Source organism: Melozone crissalis, unplaced genomic scaffold, assembly GCF_028551555.1.
Source record: "Melozone crissalis strain CALT ecotype California unplaced genomic scaffold, PUWL_Pcris_2 ptg000007l_1, whole genome shotgun sequence".
NCBI lineage: Eukaryota > Metazoa > Chordata > Aves > Passeriformes > Passerellidae > Melozone > Melozone crissalis.
Window position 1 is genome coordinate 14,785,569 of NW_026535785.1, and position 16,932 is coordinate 14,802,500.

The 16,932-nt window shown below is 38.8% G+C and overlaps 1 protein-coding gene across 4 annotated transcripts in view; it reads left to right on the top strand.

Moving 5' to 3' along the window:
• The window catches only part of ZNF536 (zinc finger protein 536), a 343,745-nt gene that overhangs the window by 58,812 nt on the left and 268,001 nt on the right, over positions 1-16,932 (top strand). For 3 of the 4 annotated variants that reach the window (XM_054296230.1, XM_054296233.1, XM_054296231.1), the window contains one exon: positions 8,273-8,339. The exons of the other annotated variant lie outside the window; for it this stretch is intronic. The gene's annotated coding sequence lies outside the window, so the exon portion shown is untranslated. The remainder of the gene's footprint in view (positions 1-8,272; positions 8,340-16,932) is intronic. 4 annotated transcript variants of the gene reach the window in all.

Consider the following 16,932-nt stretch of genomic DNA (forward strand, 5'->3'; position numbering starts at 1 on the left):
TAGCACAGGTTGGAGGAGGGAGAAGAGGAGCCTGGTGCAGCTGTACAAGCTGTTAAAGAGCCCCATTACACTTCACTGCCCTTGTTTGAGCTCCTGCCCGTGCTGCTGTACTGTGATCCTTAACACACTTGGGTAGGTTAGGAAGTGGCTTCTTTTGTGTGACTCTGAAAGAAAGGCCTCCCAGTAAGCAGAGGAAGGAGAATAAAATGAAATTAAAGAATCTTGGCCTCGTCTTGAAAGATAGAAAAGCACAAGAGGAAAAGAAGTTTTGGCTTTTAAGGCTGATTTTATCTCTTGTGAGGCCATCAAGTCAATGAGTAGAAGTGGCAACTCGAAGTTCTTGGGTTGTATTACTCGCCACTGGATTACTGTGGGACTTTAGTAATGAAACATAAATGTTCTCTCTGTTCCCCAGTGGACATAATACCATTTACCTGTCTCAAAAATGCTTTGTAATTTAATTAACACTTGGAGTGCTCTTTGAGCTCCTTAGATAAAAGCAGGCAAAATGAGTCAATTGTTACAGAAATCCCAATTTATCCCCGTTTAAAAAAAATTACACTTTGTCTTGACTTTTTCAAACCTCACATAATGTTTGATAGGAGTTTTGGGCTTTGTTCTTACTGGTCCTTGGAGTCACTTATTCTTAGTGATTTGCATAGGCACGGTGTAGGTTTTACTTTTTTGTTCAACAGAGTATTTTGGTGGATCATAAATTACCAGTCCCTGTGCTGGGAATCTGCTTCTGAGAGAAGCATACATTTTCAGAGAAGAGTTTGAGTTGTGCTAGACAAGTTCTTCATTATTCTTCAGTACATTCCTTTCATTGTTTTGGGGGAAAGATTTCTTAATTTTTGGTTGGGCACTCGATGTAATAGCTTGGTTTTTGTTTCATGAAGTTATGCTATATGTTACTGAGAGAGAAGTATTGTAACTACAGCTCTTCCACAACCTTGTTTCATTACCACATCCTGCCCTGGCCACATCACTGACCAGTGACCAAACCAATTCTTATGTAATCCTTGCCTGGAAGTTCTCCCTGATCTGCCTTTGATTGAAATAATTGTATAGATGCTTCTGCTTTGTAAGCCAGCTGAGATGTTAAGTTGATTTTTGCACCTGTGCTGACCTCCAGTAAAGAAGTTTATTTTTCAGCAAGCAGAAACACTTGCAGCAGGTGAGCTGAAGCTCCATCCATCCATGCTTTTCATCTTGTGTTGGTAACAGCCAGATCCTTCTCTCAAATCCTAAAGCCCATCTCGTTGCTCCTGGGTACCTAATTCATTCTCACACTTTTTCATGCATTCATGTGGATTTTGCTGCCTACCCCTCACTCTTCTTTTCAGATTGTAGAAACAGCACACACATACCTGGATACAGCTGGGCTCAAAGTGAGTTTCTTGCAAAAAGTCTATGTTCATCCATTTTCTCCCTTTTAATCTACTTTCTGCCACTGTCTTATTTTAACTGCTCAAAAGGAGTTTAAACATGCTCCCAGATAAGGAGATAATCTCAACAAGCATCTTACCACTAGCAAAACTGTGGCACACCTGTTTGCACACAGGCTTGATGAAATATCTCAAAGTTATGCTGAGCAAGTCTGCCATTCTCTTCTGATATTAAAAGTGTCATTATCTTGGAGTTCTAAGATGTACTCTTTGGGTAACAGCTCATAATAAAACCTAGAAGTAAGTTTATATCTTTCTTATTCTTTCCTTCATCCTCTCCAGCAGTTGTTTCAGCTGAACCTTTCTGCTTTTGCTTTGATAATTTAAAGAGACAGTCTGATGCAGTTGTGACAAGCAGGGCTGACTCTCAGCTCTTGTGGAAATCTGGCAAAGTCAGAGTAGCTCAAGTGATCTGCCACTGCTTTTCAAATATTTCAGAGTAATACAAGCTCCATTTATCAGAAACTGTTAATTATTTTTCTAACTCTAGATCTGACTTTCCTTCTGTATAAATGTTACACTTATTTCACTTTTTAAAGCATGTTCTACCACAAAAAAAACTGGAGAAAAGGTAGAGGGAGATGCCTGTGGGTTTATACCCCTGCCCAGCTGTAGTTCTGGGTGGGAGTGCTGCAAGGGTGCAGTAGCAGTGTGGGCACCTGTGCACATGTACAGCCCTTGCCAGGAGTAGCTTGCTTTAACAACAGGTGAAAGTGTGCAGCTCTAGCAGTCTAAAGCAGAAGCTTCTCTGCCTTTCTCCCTCATGCCCTTTCCCTGGAACATTACATTTTTTACTGCAAGTGTGGCTGGATAAAAATAGAGCACATCTTAAGGCTCTTAATAGAGATCCCAAGTGTTGCTTTGAATGGACATTGTCCTGTGAGCTCAACAGTGGAGGAAAATTCTTGTGTTCCTTTTCTTTCCTGTGGGTAACTGCACATTTCATAGCTGACCAAATATGCCAAGGCTATGGAAAAAGAGAAAATGGCAAGATGACTATTTCCCCAAAACAGTAAACACACATTGCAGCCTGGCTTCTTGTTTGAGAATGCAAGATTTTACTTTTTGAATAACTACTGTATTTTAACAATAGGCATCAAGTGGTTGCTATGTGATACACAACAGTGTTTTTCATGAACTTTTGGCTGCTGAATAAGCCCAGCAAATATGGGTTCTTACCCTTTTAGTTTTCTGGGTCAATTCATTTTGCACAAAGGAGAGAATGATAATTTGAGTTGTAGGCAGAGAATGTTTTCTTCACATAGTAGGGAAGATGAAAGCTGTTTTTATTTGATTTCTTTTTAAATTAAAAATTATAATTCTTTATAGAGTTACAAATAATTATCTTATTACTAAAGACATCCCATAAGCATGTTAGAGTCTTTCTCTGTAAAATAATTGCTGATTGTCACTGCAAACTAAAAGTGAGGCAGAGTGAGGGGAACCAAATATATATGCAATGTGTATGTGCGGAAGTTATTTTATTTTTTCAAAATGGTATTTGATTGCCTCAAAAGTAAAGACTTAGGCAAATGCTATTTGCTAGGTGGTGCTGGCTGATTATAGACCATATAGAGTTGTTTTCTGAACTGCTGTTGTCTAAATGCTCAGCCCTTTCCTGCTTATGTGTCAGAGAGGACAGTGTCTATCAGATTTAGTTGGCTTCCTGATGGGACACCACATTGAGGGTGCTTTTATATTCTTATCTTCCCTTCTTCTGTTGTTGGAATCCCATGGAGCAGGATTTCTGCAAAGTGTGGAGCTGAAATCTGTGTGAGAGCAGGGGCTGGCACTCAGGAATGGGAGGGGAGGGGGCAGGTGAGGGGGTGGAGGAGCAGGAGGATGTCAGCAGCTCCTGGGAGCACACAGAGGAGCAGCATCAGTGGCACCTGACAGGAGGGAGGAGGAGGAGAGACAGAGATACAGGAGAATGTTTGGGATAGGGGAGGAAGGGCACTCAAGTTACCCAATGGAAGGGAGAGAAATGATTTATAGCTGTGCAAAGGTACATGAGAACATGTACCTAACTCTAGTTCTTCAGTGCTGAAATACTCATTTAATGGTAATTAGCTCTGGAATAAGTACACTCACAGGGGCCTACACAGGAAGGCTTTGGCAGAGAAAGAAGGGCTTGGTTTGGAGAAGAGTGAAGTGGAAGTGTTGCTGAGGACAGCTCCATCGTGTAGAAAGACAAAAGAGGATGGGTGGAAGGTTTATCATGCTCTTCTCTGAGGTGTTTCTAAGCCACGAGCTGTTCTGTCCTGGAGCAGACGTGGACAGGCCTTTGTTCAGTCTTGGCCAAATTAATGGACACAGAGTCTGTGTGACAGACTCATCAGGGCTCTGGAGGGCAGCTGGCTGAACCATGGGTGGACTGGATTTGGTTTCTCAAGGAACATACAGCTGTGATTACTCTTCCTTGTGCTGTCTGTGTATGACAGCATCCATCAGTGCTCATCCATCCACAGAAGTGTCACTATGAGACGTGTTTGAAAATGCCAAAGATGTACAAATTTCATCTGAGCACTGTGGCTGTTCATTCTCTAAGGCTCTTTTCTTAGCTCCTCACCATGTGCCAAAACACAGCTCTAGAGCAAGCTCCAGAAAGGCTCCAGTCAAAGCCATCTCTCCTCTCATCTGGACATAGCTTCAATCAATTCTCACAGTGGCTGTAGTTCTCCATTTGTGTAATTTACATAATTCCATTAGGTTGAATAAATTTACACAAATTTGTACCTTCTTCTGCTGAGGAGGTTTGTGTTGGTTGTTATTGCTTTGGGATTTTTTGAGCATTGTCCAGCTCTGTCTGCATGCAGTCACTGTGGCAGATATCAGCCAGAAAAGCACCCATGTTTCACCTTAAAGATTTCCTAACTGAGAAGAATGAAGGAAGTTACAATACATCCCAGGTCACTGCATCCTGACAATGCTCAGGAAATTCTCATCTTCCCTCTGCATTTTCCCAGTTGCCCTTCTCTTCTCTATTGCCTCTTTTTGGTTAAGTTCATTTCAAATTCAATTTTGAGGGAAATACCTTTTCTCTTTGGTCTCAGACATAGCAACACCCCTGCCCCACAGATGATAATAGGGATTGCTTACTCAAATAGAAAGAAAAATTCTTTTATGGATGACATTTTTATTTTATTTTATTAGATGTTCCATGTAAAGCATTTATCATTGGAATAATTTTCCCTCTCAAAGTCATATCAGACACAAAGCTGTCTTCAGGGTTATTTCTTCTAGTTCACTGGACAGCTGTTCTGCCTGAAAAGAAAGAAAAGATCATATATCAATCAAAGACTTCAGGAGAATCCTTATGTTCTTTATCTAATAGGAAAATCCTAACTGTGAATTCTTGATCTTCTGACTTCTGCTTTTTCAGTTTGAAGAACTGCACTGATATATTTTGCAAGACTATCTGTTGGGTTTATTTTTTAATGTATCTTTTGTGTGTCGTTTTGATGCTAGGAGGGTGTTACAAACTCATCTGCACTGGTGACAGCCACATCATAAGCAAACAGTTTTCTTACCCCTGTGACTCGATTCATCCTCCTCTGAATGTCACTATGGGCAGAAATTAGTGCTGCTTAGCAGAAACAAGGTTCTCATCTCTGCTCTGCTGGTGCTGAACTACTGATTTCCAGTGGAAAGAGACTAAAGGGCTGAAAGGTGTGCCCAGCCTGCAGCCTACTAACCTAGTACAGATGTCTGTATTTAGTCATCATTCTGGAGTTCTGTAATTCCATTGCAGTGATGTAAGTAACATGGAATAATGATTTTTTTAAAATATTAGTTATACATGTATCCCACTCTGCCATGCTGATTTAATGAAGATTCAAAGTACATTAGAGTTCCTGGCCTTTAGAAAAATATTCAGAATACTTATACAATTTAGTAAACAATGTGTATGTACAATTGCAGAATTGAGATTAGTGTGTGTCCTTTCATCTGTGAGTGTGGGGTGAGACACAGAAGTGAATTTGGATGCTCCCTTTCAGCCTAGCACTGATCACCTTCCAGACTGGAAACCACATCCTCCAGGCAGGGATTCCTGGCTGTGTTAGGTTGTGAGCTGAGTGTCAGAGCATCTTTGCACTGCACAGGTACACTGGAACCAGCCTGGAGGCTGGCTTGGAGACACAGGAGCCCAAGGGAGCTATTAACCAAACTTGGACATTTTTGCACAAGGGAAAAAGAAAGGCAAACTCAGCTCCAAGAAGGTTTTTGTATGCACCTGTTGGTGCCCTTTAAAGCAGTCTGTTCCATGTTCATGCTATGGTGGCATTTGTTGGTATCTTCAGAGCCCACACAATGCCATGTGGGGCCCAGCAATACAAAGATTTGCAGTGTTTTGGCGTGTTTTGCTGAAAGAGCCCCTCTGTTCTCTCAGCCAGCAGACCTTGACTTTGGTAAGGCTTTGCAAGGGCTGTCTGGCCTGGATTCCTTTATGTAGGATTGCAAGCAAAATTAAGGCATGACGCAGCTAATTATGCAGGGGAAAAGAGGTATGAGAAAGGAAAGATGTGCCAGCATAATTGCTGTAAATTCTTGTATTTGCATATACTTAAAGTCCTCCTGATCCCAAATTTCCTGAAGCAAATGAATTTATTGATTCTAAGCAGATCTTGGATCATATGGCTTGCCACATTGGATCAGAATATTGGGCCATCAAGTGCCATTGATTATGACCAGGAGCAGAAGATTTAGAGCAAGAGGCAAGAAACCTGTGATCAGTCATTTTAGAATAAGCTCTCCTTAAGGATGCTGTAATTATAAGCAGGACTCATGGCCAGTGTGCAAACTGTGATAGCTCCAAACAAAGGGAAAACAATTGGGATGATTTAATTCGCTTTTGCTTTGAAATAATAAAAAAAAAAATCAGTTTTATTTAATCAATAGACTCTAGGGTTTGATGTATGGATGAAAACTTACAATCAGTGGAATAATACTTCTGGTTAAGCACTTCTCATCAGGAACTTGTTTGACCTGTGAGCTGCTTCATTTTTTAAACTTAGATGTCTCTATTATAGAACTTCTAAAGATTGTTGTAGTGCCAGCATGGGGAGTGAGTGTGTGTCTGTGCTTTAATATGGATGCATCTTGTAGGAGAGGAGATAAACCTTTTTCTTTGTACGCAGACACATACATGATTTATCAAACATATTGTATTACTCTGTCTTTACAGTAAAACGTACAGTGGATGTGAATTACTCTATCTGTGAAGGATTAGAAACTCTGATGTTCTGTCTTGTATTCAAGAAGAGGATTACTCTGCAGATAAAGTGTAGATAATTTACTTTTAGTGAGGCAGTGCAGTTTAAGGACCGAAAAATCAACTTTCTTGAGGCAAAAGGAGTAGGAATTGATATGGAAAAATATAGGGTAGTTGACCACTCATGGCAATTTCAAGAGAACATCAGATATATATCATTATATATTTATTGAACAGTTGTCATTTCCATCTTCCTAAAATGGTCTTTTGATTAAAAAAAATTAAAAATATGTTGTAAATGCCGAGTACCTTGAAATTCACCAATTTTATTGCATGCATTGGCATGATTGGTATGATTACATGCCAACAGCTCATTTGAATATGAAACATCTGTACATTATTATTTAGGGATTTTTCATCTGTTGATTTTAGAAATGAGGATTTTATGAGTCCTTGCATGCATAATTGTGTGTTACTTATATACAGAAGCAGTCAGTAATGAAAGAATTGGCCAAAACCATACTGTATACGGTTTTGTGATTAAGATAGGAAATGCAGTGCATGAAGAAATACAATATGCACTGCATTTGATTTTAGGTGTGGCAGCAGCAATTATGATTTTGTAACAGTGGAAGTAACATGACAGTTCAAAAGCACAGTGAGAAGATTATGCTTTCTTATACACAGCAGTGTAAATTCTTAAAATAACAATGTAATTTTTACATTTTTCACTGGAAATCAAGATAATCCAATTTAGAACAATTTATTCTCAACAGGTATGGTAAAAAAAAGATATATCATTCTGGAGCGTGGTATAATACATTAATTTTTATGAGTGAGTTATGAAGATGTACAACTCAGGACCTAGGATAAACATCATATTCCTTAATTAATCCATTACATTATGGCACATATGTGTCACTTTTATTACCCTAAAGTGAAAAATGTTGGTGAAAGAAAAAAAGCCTGTTTTTTCTCTGTATTAGAAAACCTTTCTTATAAAATCATAAAAACATAAAATCTAATGCAGCAAACACTATTAATGAGTTAAACATCTAAATTCCTTGAAGACTTGTAAGATAAAGAGCCATCATCTTCTGGTAATTGTTCAAATATGTTCTTAGCGCAAATATATTAAAGCTTCTGCATGCTGTTTCTACATGTTTAAATGAATCCAGACAACTTAAATTCCAGCTAGAGAATGCTGGTGAAGCTGTGATAGGAACATGGTGAGAAATGAAGGAAAAAAAAAAAACCCTGTCTTTTTAATATCCCAAAATGCAGTGATGTAGATTTTTATAGATTCAGAAGCCACCCACAGAGATCTACAATGAACCTTTCTGTCATATGGATCTTATCCTAGCCAAGATTCTCCCTTCTGCCCCAGTACAGATCTCCAGGAATCTGGTGAATATTTTTAATGGATAGGAAACTCATAACTTCTAGAAGAAGGGTGGCAGAATGTCCTCTTGCCTGAGTGCTCTGGCCTCACCTTAAGAAGCTGTTCTCTTTGTGTCTGAGTATGATTGACTATCACATTTTAACCACAGAGTTTTACTTACAGATTGGAATGAATATTAGACTTGTAATGGTGAATATTTTGTATTTTCAGCAAAGGGTCTATGAGAGCATTGGTCACCCATTGATTAAAGAATTGGATCTCAGCACACTCCAGCCAGGTAAGTCACACCAGCCCTGCAGCTCCCGGCACCTTTGGGAAGGTGGGTGCTTTTCTGAACAGCAGTCACTGACTGGCAGGGCTGTCCAGGGCATGTCTGGGAACACAGACACCAGATCTCCCTCAGTTCCTGGGCAGAGACTTCTCAATGCAGTTTATCTCTTTGGTTATCTAATGTGGGAGCTGTTTTCCCAAAATGTGGTGTTTCAGTTGTATCTAAGTGCTGGAGCTGGGTGCTGAAACAATAACTGCATCTTGTCTACTGCACTGCATTGGAACTTCCTGGTATCAAACCCATAGATTGTGAATGTCTGCTTTGTGAGCCCAAATGATCTTATACATATCTGTGTGAATGCATTTTCACGTGATTTTACAATGCTGGGTTATCTGTCACTATTTGTCATTTCTAAAATCTGATACTAATAGAATTTAGTATTTGTCATTTTACATTAAAATAAGAAAAGACATAAGACAACACAAACCAAAACACTATTAATGAAAAAACCAAATTAGAGATTATTGTGCATTGAAGACACAAAATTTAATACAAATTAGCACAATACAAAGAAATATGTTTTTCTGCTATCTCAGTATTAGAAGAATAGCTCTGCTTTTCTCCATATGTCTGTGTCACCAGGTTGTTATTTCTTTTGTTTAGTCATATAATAGAATGTGTTGAGACATATTATCCTCAACTTGTGTAACAGCCTACAAATACTGATTGCAGTTTGAGCTTGTTATGGAAAAGTATTGCCCTGTGGATTGAGAAAATGACCAACAGCGGACTATAATCTATGAAGCTGAGAGTAAAATTGCCAACTAGAGGTCATTTTTCAAACCAAGGGGCAATAGTTTTCTACTATAAACTGAATATTACAGTCAGTATATGTTTTATTAAACCATTTCAGAAACTTGGGAGCAGTTTCATTTAAACTTCTTGCTTGATGTGGCTCAGAGAACAGGCCCAGGGCAGCCCACAGAAGAGGCCTAGTGCAGTCTGTATAATAAATATTCTGTATACTCAGTAATTATGAAGGCTTTAGGGCCTTGATGGTGAATGGCCATATCCTGCCACCATTCTGAATCCTTAGCAGCAATTGAAGTCATTAAGATTTGTGTATAAAAATGAGTGCAGGCTGCTGTTTCTTACTGTAATACTGTGACAATCTAGAGCCCAACTACATAGAAAAGCCAATTATGGCTATTGCAATCTAAAAGATTAAAAGGAAAATGCCTTTTCCTCCTCCATATCCTCTTACTGTTTTTCTCCCCTACTGAAGTATGGAGATGATGGCACTCACACAGGGGTGATTGCCTCAGTCAGTAAGAGGATTTCCACTCTGGAATAACAGAAATTACAATAAACATGCATGGGCAAAGTGAAGCCTTTAACCTCTCCTACAACACACCTTGCTTATCCATAGAGGGTTCTGCCACCCTGTGCCTGGGAACAGAGGTGTTTTCTGCAGCCATTGCCTAGAGTGACTCTTAAATGTTAATATTTTTCAGTACAAAACCCTCAGTGGCCTTCGGGTCTTGAGAAGAGTGATGGGGAGTTCCAGCTTCTCTGCAAAAGTGGGATGCAAAGAAATATCAGGAGGACCACAGTGGCTTGGGCAGAAGGAAGCCAAATAAATATTTCACTTTTTCCTTGAGAATCCTTGATAAAAATAATCTTGTTTAGAGCTCCTTGTTGGACTTCTCCTTAGCTTCTTTTGTAAGCATCAGTTTGTCTGTCTTGCATGATTTCTGATTTTCTATTTTGGGGCAAAGCTCAGAGTCTGATCCTGGTTTTGTGGCATAACCATATCACAGACCAATACTACTATGTTGTTCACAGCACACATATGTAAATTCCTGCATGCCTAAGTTGGAAATTCACATGTCACAATCATGCCTGTAAATTGTGTGTTCCCATGATCATAATTGAAGATTTCTATCTGTATTTGCCTGATTATTGAATAGTTACAGCTATAGAATGGGCAAATTAGGAGCAAAATATGTTTTTCTGCTTGGAGTTTTTAAAAGCCAGACCTTCCATCCATATGGGTGTATATATTATACAGACACAGACATAATTTTCAAATGGTCATAATTTTAAAGGTCTGCATAAAACTTCACCTCAGCAAGGGTGATGGATTGGAGTAATAAAAAATGGAGCAGCAAAAGTCCTGTTGTACATCTAGTCCATCTTCTTGACATTACAGGATTGTTCCCTACAGGGTACTTGCTGATACTTTGTCCAGAGCAGGTTTAAATGTCTCAAGCAGTGAAGTTCCCACTAAAGTTTGACAGACATAATTCAAAGGATATTTTCCTAACCCTTTATGTTAAATTGAGCAGTTTACCACGATATGTTGGTCATAACTTCAGGGACCTGTCCTGTGTGCATCTCCTTGGTGCTTCCAGGCTTCCAAATATTTGCAGAAAATCTCCATAAATTACTTTGTATTGGCCATGCCATTTTCTCTCATCCTCCACCTAACACTGTCACTGGGCAGATTGTGAGGGTTTTAAAGACTGGGCCAAATGAAAATAATGCCATTAATTTAGTGCTGCATGTATTGCCTAATATACACACACTATATATACGATTATGTATCTAGTCTGTGTTCATTTCTAGGGGGATGTTGTTTAGAGGACTGTCTGATTGTATTGGGCTTCTGCAAACATATAATTAATCTCATTTTTAGCAATGCTTAGCTCCAAGCTGATGGTGTAGAAATATAGGGTTATTAGTTTCTAGAACATTTTTATTATGCACTTTCTATTTTGATTGACAACTATTAATATTTTAAAATGACAGAGCTAAAACTTATGCTGCCAGATAGCATCAAATGTAATGTATACTAAGTAAACAGAAGCATGTGAGCAGGATAATATTTATTGTATAGTTACACAACAATGTGTAAGAGACTAGAGGGAGAATTATTCTTGAAGAGGGATATTTGATATTTTACGCTCTTTAGAAATACAAACTCAGGACTGAACTTTGTACCCCATTTCCTCAGGGTAGCATGCAGATTTTATCATCTATCCTGGATGGGTTGTTCTTGAAAGCTTTTATTCTTCACCTTCCTTTCTCTCAAATTGTCTGTATAGAGATGAGGGGGAGAAGACCCTTCCAAGATGAAATTTATGGCTGCTCTTCTTTACCATTTGATGGTTTTTCTTGTATCTCCAGCTGAAATTTCTGTTGAACCGTTTTCCTTGAGAGAAACTGTCCTTGAGAGCTTGAATGCGCAAGTCAGGTCCTGCTGGGGAAGAGGCACAGCCAGAAGTGTTTTGCAGTAGGAGATTGGTGAGAAGGATTGTAGCCACTGTGCCCAAGTCAGGTTGCAATTTCTCATTTGGGGAAAAAAAAATAGCCGAGCAAATAGTAATTTTGTCTTTAGAACAAAAGGAATAGTTACTATGAAGTATATGCAAATTTCCCATGTTTTTCTAGTGAATATTTAATACAAAGCAATTAGAAGCAGGATAAGAATTACTATAGCTTTTAAAAACAAATGAAGAGGCTCCTATTTTCATGACACAACTCGCCCATCTAAGATTACTTATGGAATTCAAGTGAACAGGAAGGAGTTGGAATGTTCAGAACCTGGTTAAGCAGGTCATTCTTAGGTCTCTGTGTCCCAACTGCCCTGCTGGAGCCAGGCCTGGCTTTAGAAGGATGGTAGAGATGTGCATCTCCTGAAAACACATACAAACAATTCAAACAAAGTGAATGGAGATGTAAATTCTTGTGCTGTGTTAACAAGTAAATTGATAAAACTAGCATTAGTCAATAAGGAGGAAGACTTTAGGCTTTTTTTTTTTTTTTTTTTTTGTAAAATAATTTCAGTTTGTGTCCTTAAGAGCAAAAATTAGCTCAGTTTTACAGAAGTTTGTCAGGCACAAAATGTATTAGGCAGAAGTACCTGGTTTATCTTGTGTAGTGAAAGGAATAAAGCTGTGTTAACCTTGTGTTCTATCTGTACTAATTTTTCCTAATTTAGATCTAGCTTGACTATTTCAGTGAAGTACCATGTGTACCTATCTTTAGCAGAAGAAACTCTAAGATGCAACTCTTAAATTATTCTCAATTCAAATTTTTTATGAATGATGAAGAGTAACCACTTGTGTTTGTCCTTTGCCCACCACCAAAACAGGTAGCTGTAAAATGACAAGATAATATCATTAGACAGTTGGTTTTGACAAAAAAAAGATTAACTGGAGAAGAGAAGGAGAGTCAGTGGGGTTGACATATTTCACATTTATTTACTGTCCTAGGTAAATGACTTTTTCCACTCATTGAGACAAAAAGTATCCGTGTGTGAGGTGTTTTTAATTTTTCCCTGAATGTGCCTTTACATACAATGCCTGTCTCCTGCTGGGGCTGTTGGGCAGCACTTTTAAACAATTGCAGTTTCTAGCTGCAATTAAAATGTTGTTAAACACAAGATTATATATATATAAAATACCTGATCACCCAGCATTTATTATGAACTGTTTGATGAAGTTCTGCATTCATTCCTTAAATAGATCACATCATATTTTATTGTTGTTAAATTCTCTTTTGGACTACAACCTTCTCTTTTCTCTTAAGTTTACACGGTTGACTGCCGCAGCATTCATCCACTGTGCCTTCTGCACTTCCTTCAGCTTTTCCATTCCTTGCAAGTGGTTTTCCTCTTGGCTTGTGCTTGGCATCAGGTTGATGCCATTAGCAAAAATATCTTGAAATGTTTATTATGATTCTGGACTGGTGAGGGAATTGCAGGTGCTTGTGGAAGCACAGTTTGGGAAGAGTAGTTCCTGTCGATCAAGGCAATGTGTCATCGTGCCTGATGTACTTGTGAATTGTTATCAATCCTGTTACCAATTTCTGTCTAATCCCTCCTTGTCCATCTGTGATGCTTATGGTTCATCTCTTCTGGGCATTAATATTCACGTTGCAGAATGATACATCTAATGAGCGACCCCGCTTTGGGGGAACAGTGCCATGTTGTGATGGAATAAAGTGTCATGATGTCTTAGGTAAATAAGCCAATTGGTCTGGGAAGAGGAAAAAACCTCATCTGGCAGGAAAAAAATAAGAGGAGAGGCTGTTGGTGTATGAATCCCACTGAAATGAGGGTAGTACCCAGCAGACTATGCATGAAGAAATGTGCTATCACATGAGTAATTAAAGGGAGGATGGTTTGGACCCTGTTAAGTGCCTTTCAGGTAGGATTTTTGGATTTTGCAGCCATGGTTCCTGTAAACTTCCCTACTATAGTCCAGCCCAGTGCAAACTGTAATGTTTTGTTCTGAGATTTGGGAAGAATTGCGTCAGAGATGTTACTCATAGGGGTCTTTACTGCAGCCTTAGATCACCAGGGTCAGGATTTCAATGCCAGTACTGTTCCCATCTGAGCATCTCCTTTGTCTCCTGTAATGTAAATCCTATCCTCAAATGCTTTTGTAGGGTTGGCACTGATATTCAATGGGAGCAAAGGCATCAGAGATCAGATGGAAAATATGTATATTCTGCATCTGTGTATTGTATGTGGCAGCCAGGCAAAGTGATGGAGCAACACTTTAAAATAAACAGGATCTTTATTATACAGTCAAGTGGGGAAAAAGTGGATGTTTCTATTTATCAGTTGGGTTTTTTTTGTCTTGGGTGTTTCTATCTTTGACTGATACAAATATTTTGGAATCTAAACATATCTCTGCAATACTGTTGTGTCTTTGTTCTGGATTTCTTTCATCTTAACTTATCAACACAGTATATGAGCCATTTTATCCTACAGTGTGATCATCATCCTAGTGTGTATTTGCTCATTAATGTCAGGTTAAGATCTAAAGAAATACGAAAGTAGGAGTGAAATTTCTTTCTTTCCTTTTTTTTTTTTTTGTTTTGTTTGTACTAATCTTTTTATACTAATAATGATGGAAAAAGGAAAAACTGTGCTGTGGCTTTAGCTAAAGAAAACATATACACATTTTCCACAAGTGCTCTATTGCTTTCAGACTTGGGTTGTCTTAAATATTAGAACTCAAACATGATCTTAAAACAAAAAATGTGATCAAGTCTCTCTTTGGAGTAGGGACTAATTGGTTTGGTATTTAGAAATAATTGAAATATCCTAATAAAATATGCATTAGAAATAAATGTATGTGAAATGCACATTCTAATATTTATACTTTTTCACTGAATAGATTTTTTTTTACTCATATCCTTTGCATAAGTTCATGAACAGTTGGCAAGGTCTGTTTTTTTATACACCTGATGTATATAGTGAAGAAATTTTGAGAAGAGAAAGTACCAATGGAAAAATGTAAGAGCTAATATTTTTTTTAAATTGCTGTGGGTTGCTAATGGGACACACATTTGTTACACAAGCTGTCTTCTCTCTTTTCCTTTTTAATTTTCCCCCCAAAAATTTACCCTAAAAGTATTTTTAGACAGCTTTTGCATTTCTTAAAAAACATAGAAACAAAACTAAAACAGCTTTCTGATTTCCAGTTAAAAAACTGAAATTTTCTGGAAGGGTACAGACAGAAGAAGGGGAGTGGGCCAGGCAGGCCACAATTTACACATTGGGGGTATAATATAAGGTGTTGAAAATTCTCACAGCTGGAGCCGGCTCCTCTCCACTAGCTAGGCAGGAGAAGAATCGTTCTAATCTTGGCCATATTGGCAGAAAGTTCCACAGCCTTGCTGAGCCTGGGTGAGTGGTTTGCAGAGGGAACCCACAGCAGAGTCCCATGGGGAGCGATGGGCGCTGATCCTGTGCTGACAACGAGGGTCAGAGGAGGTTTCCCAGCTGAGCAAAAGCCTGAGAACTCCAAGTGAGTGATTCCTTTTCTCTTGGGGAGCTCAGCTGCAGGCTGAGGGTGTTGGATGGACCAGGCTCCTGCAGAGCTGCTCCTCATGCCCCACCCTCCACCTGAACCCTCCATTCCTTGACACTGCTGGTGTTTATTCCTCAAAATCCTTCCTTCCTTTTGTGGGGACACATCACCGCCCACAGTCTCATAAAAACAAGCACTTAAGGATATGTTTTGTCTTGAAAGCTTTTAAATTTGATTGAGTTGATTTCCAACATAAAATACATTTTTTGAAGTTTGCAGGGGTGGGTATGCAAATGTTTTGATAGAGTTGAAATGCCTGGTTTACATCTGATCATTTCAGATGGTTAGGGTATATTGTAATAAAGCACACTAAAACATAAATGACAGAATTTATGAACAGTGTTTTGACTTTCCTAAAGTAAACGTTTTCACATTGCAACGTCAGTTTTGGCCTGTTTTGGGTTGAAACCAAATTGTCAGCTGAAAGTTTCATTTTTAACAGATTTACCTATGCTAATGAGCTTAGCAGCTCTGGCTCTTTCCTATCAGTCCTTCCTGAGAATAACCCTGTCTGCCTCTATTTGTTGCTTTATTATTTTTCAGAGCTGTCAGTTTTCAGTCCTCTCCAGACTCCCTCCCCTGTAGCAGGAGGCACAGAGGTCTCTTTACTGCATTCAGAGCATGAGACACAAAGAAGCCCACAGTCTAGTTACTGAGCTAGGTTTATTGCAGCAAGTTGGCATTGTAGGGCACATTCTTCTCAACATCTTGAAGCTTTTAGCAAGTCTTTTCTCTTATTTGAAAACTGCCACAGTTTGGCTTCTGTTTATGAAGGAGTCACAGCCCTGCAACACTGATTTGTGCTTGCCTAACTCTGTTCTGGTGTGCTTTCAGTAGCACGGCAGTACTGTGTGAAACCTTGCAGCTTTATTTACTACATCAAGTTCAGCAGCAGGCAGCGCTTGAATTTGAGTAAAACTTGTGTCAGAAAAGTAAAAGAAAAGGAGATAGAAGACAATTTTTTGAATACATTTCTGTACCTTCCTGTTTGTGTACATTTAAGTTTATAATAATATTATTTATTATAATACAATGTGTTAAGACTTGCAGGATTTCTCAGCTTTATGGATCAGAGGTCTTCTTTATTGACAAGCATTGTCAATGCAAATTTTCCCAGATCACCTGAATACTTTATTTCAAGAATGACCCTCCAGCCTTGGCACTAATGCTAAAAATATCAATTTATATATTAATTAAGGTAGTACTGACTTTTAATGACAGTTTAATACATGTTAGTATTTTTTAATACATGTTAGTATATGAGACTACACAGCATAGAAAGTATGTACAAAAAGTTAATCTATCTCCCTGGAAATAACACTTCTATTTCTTCCCTTTAGAGAAGAAATTTTTTAAAAAGATTGTTGGCATCTTCTTAACTAAAAAACAAAATCACCTTAATTGAAATGTTTAAAATATATTTTCTGAGCCGTTCAGATCTCCCCAGAGTCTGTCAGGCTGCTGCAGTGTGCAGCAAGCCCTCTTTGTTCCAGTGGGGCCCTCTGGGCAGTGAGAGTAGTGTGGGAAATGTACTCTGAGAGGGTCTAAAATAGACAAGTGGGACTGTGCTCTTGTTCCTCACTTCCAGTCAGCCCTGTGACGAGGAAAAATGAGAGCAATAACCTCAGAGTGGGAGCTGATGCCTCTCCAGCCTCAGACTCAGCATTGGGTGCTCTCCCAGAGAAGATCCCTGATGGCCTTTGGTGCCACCC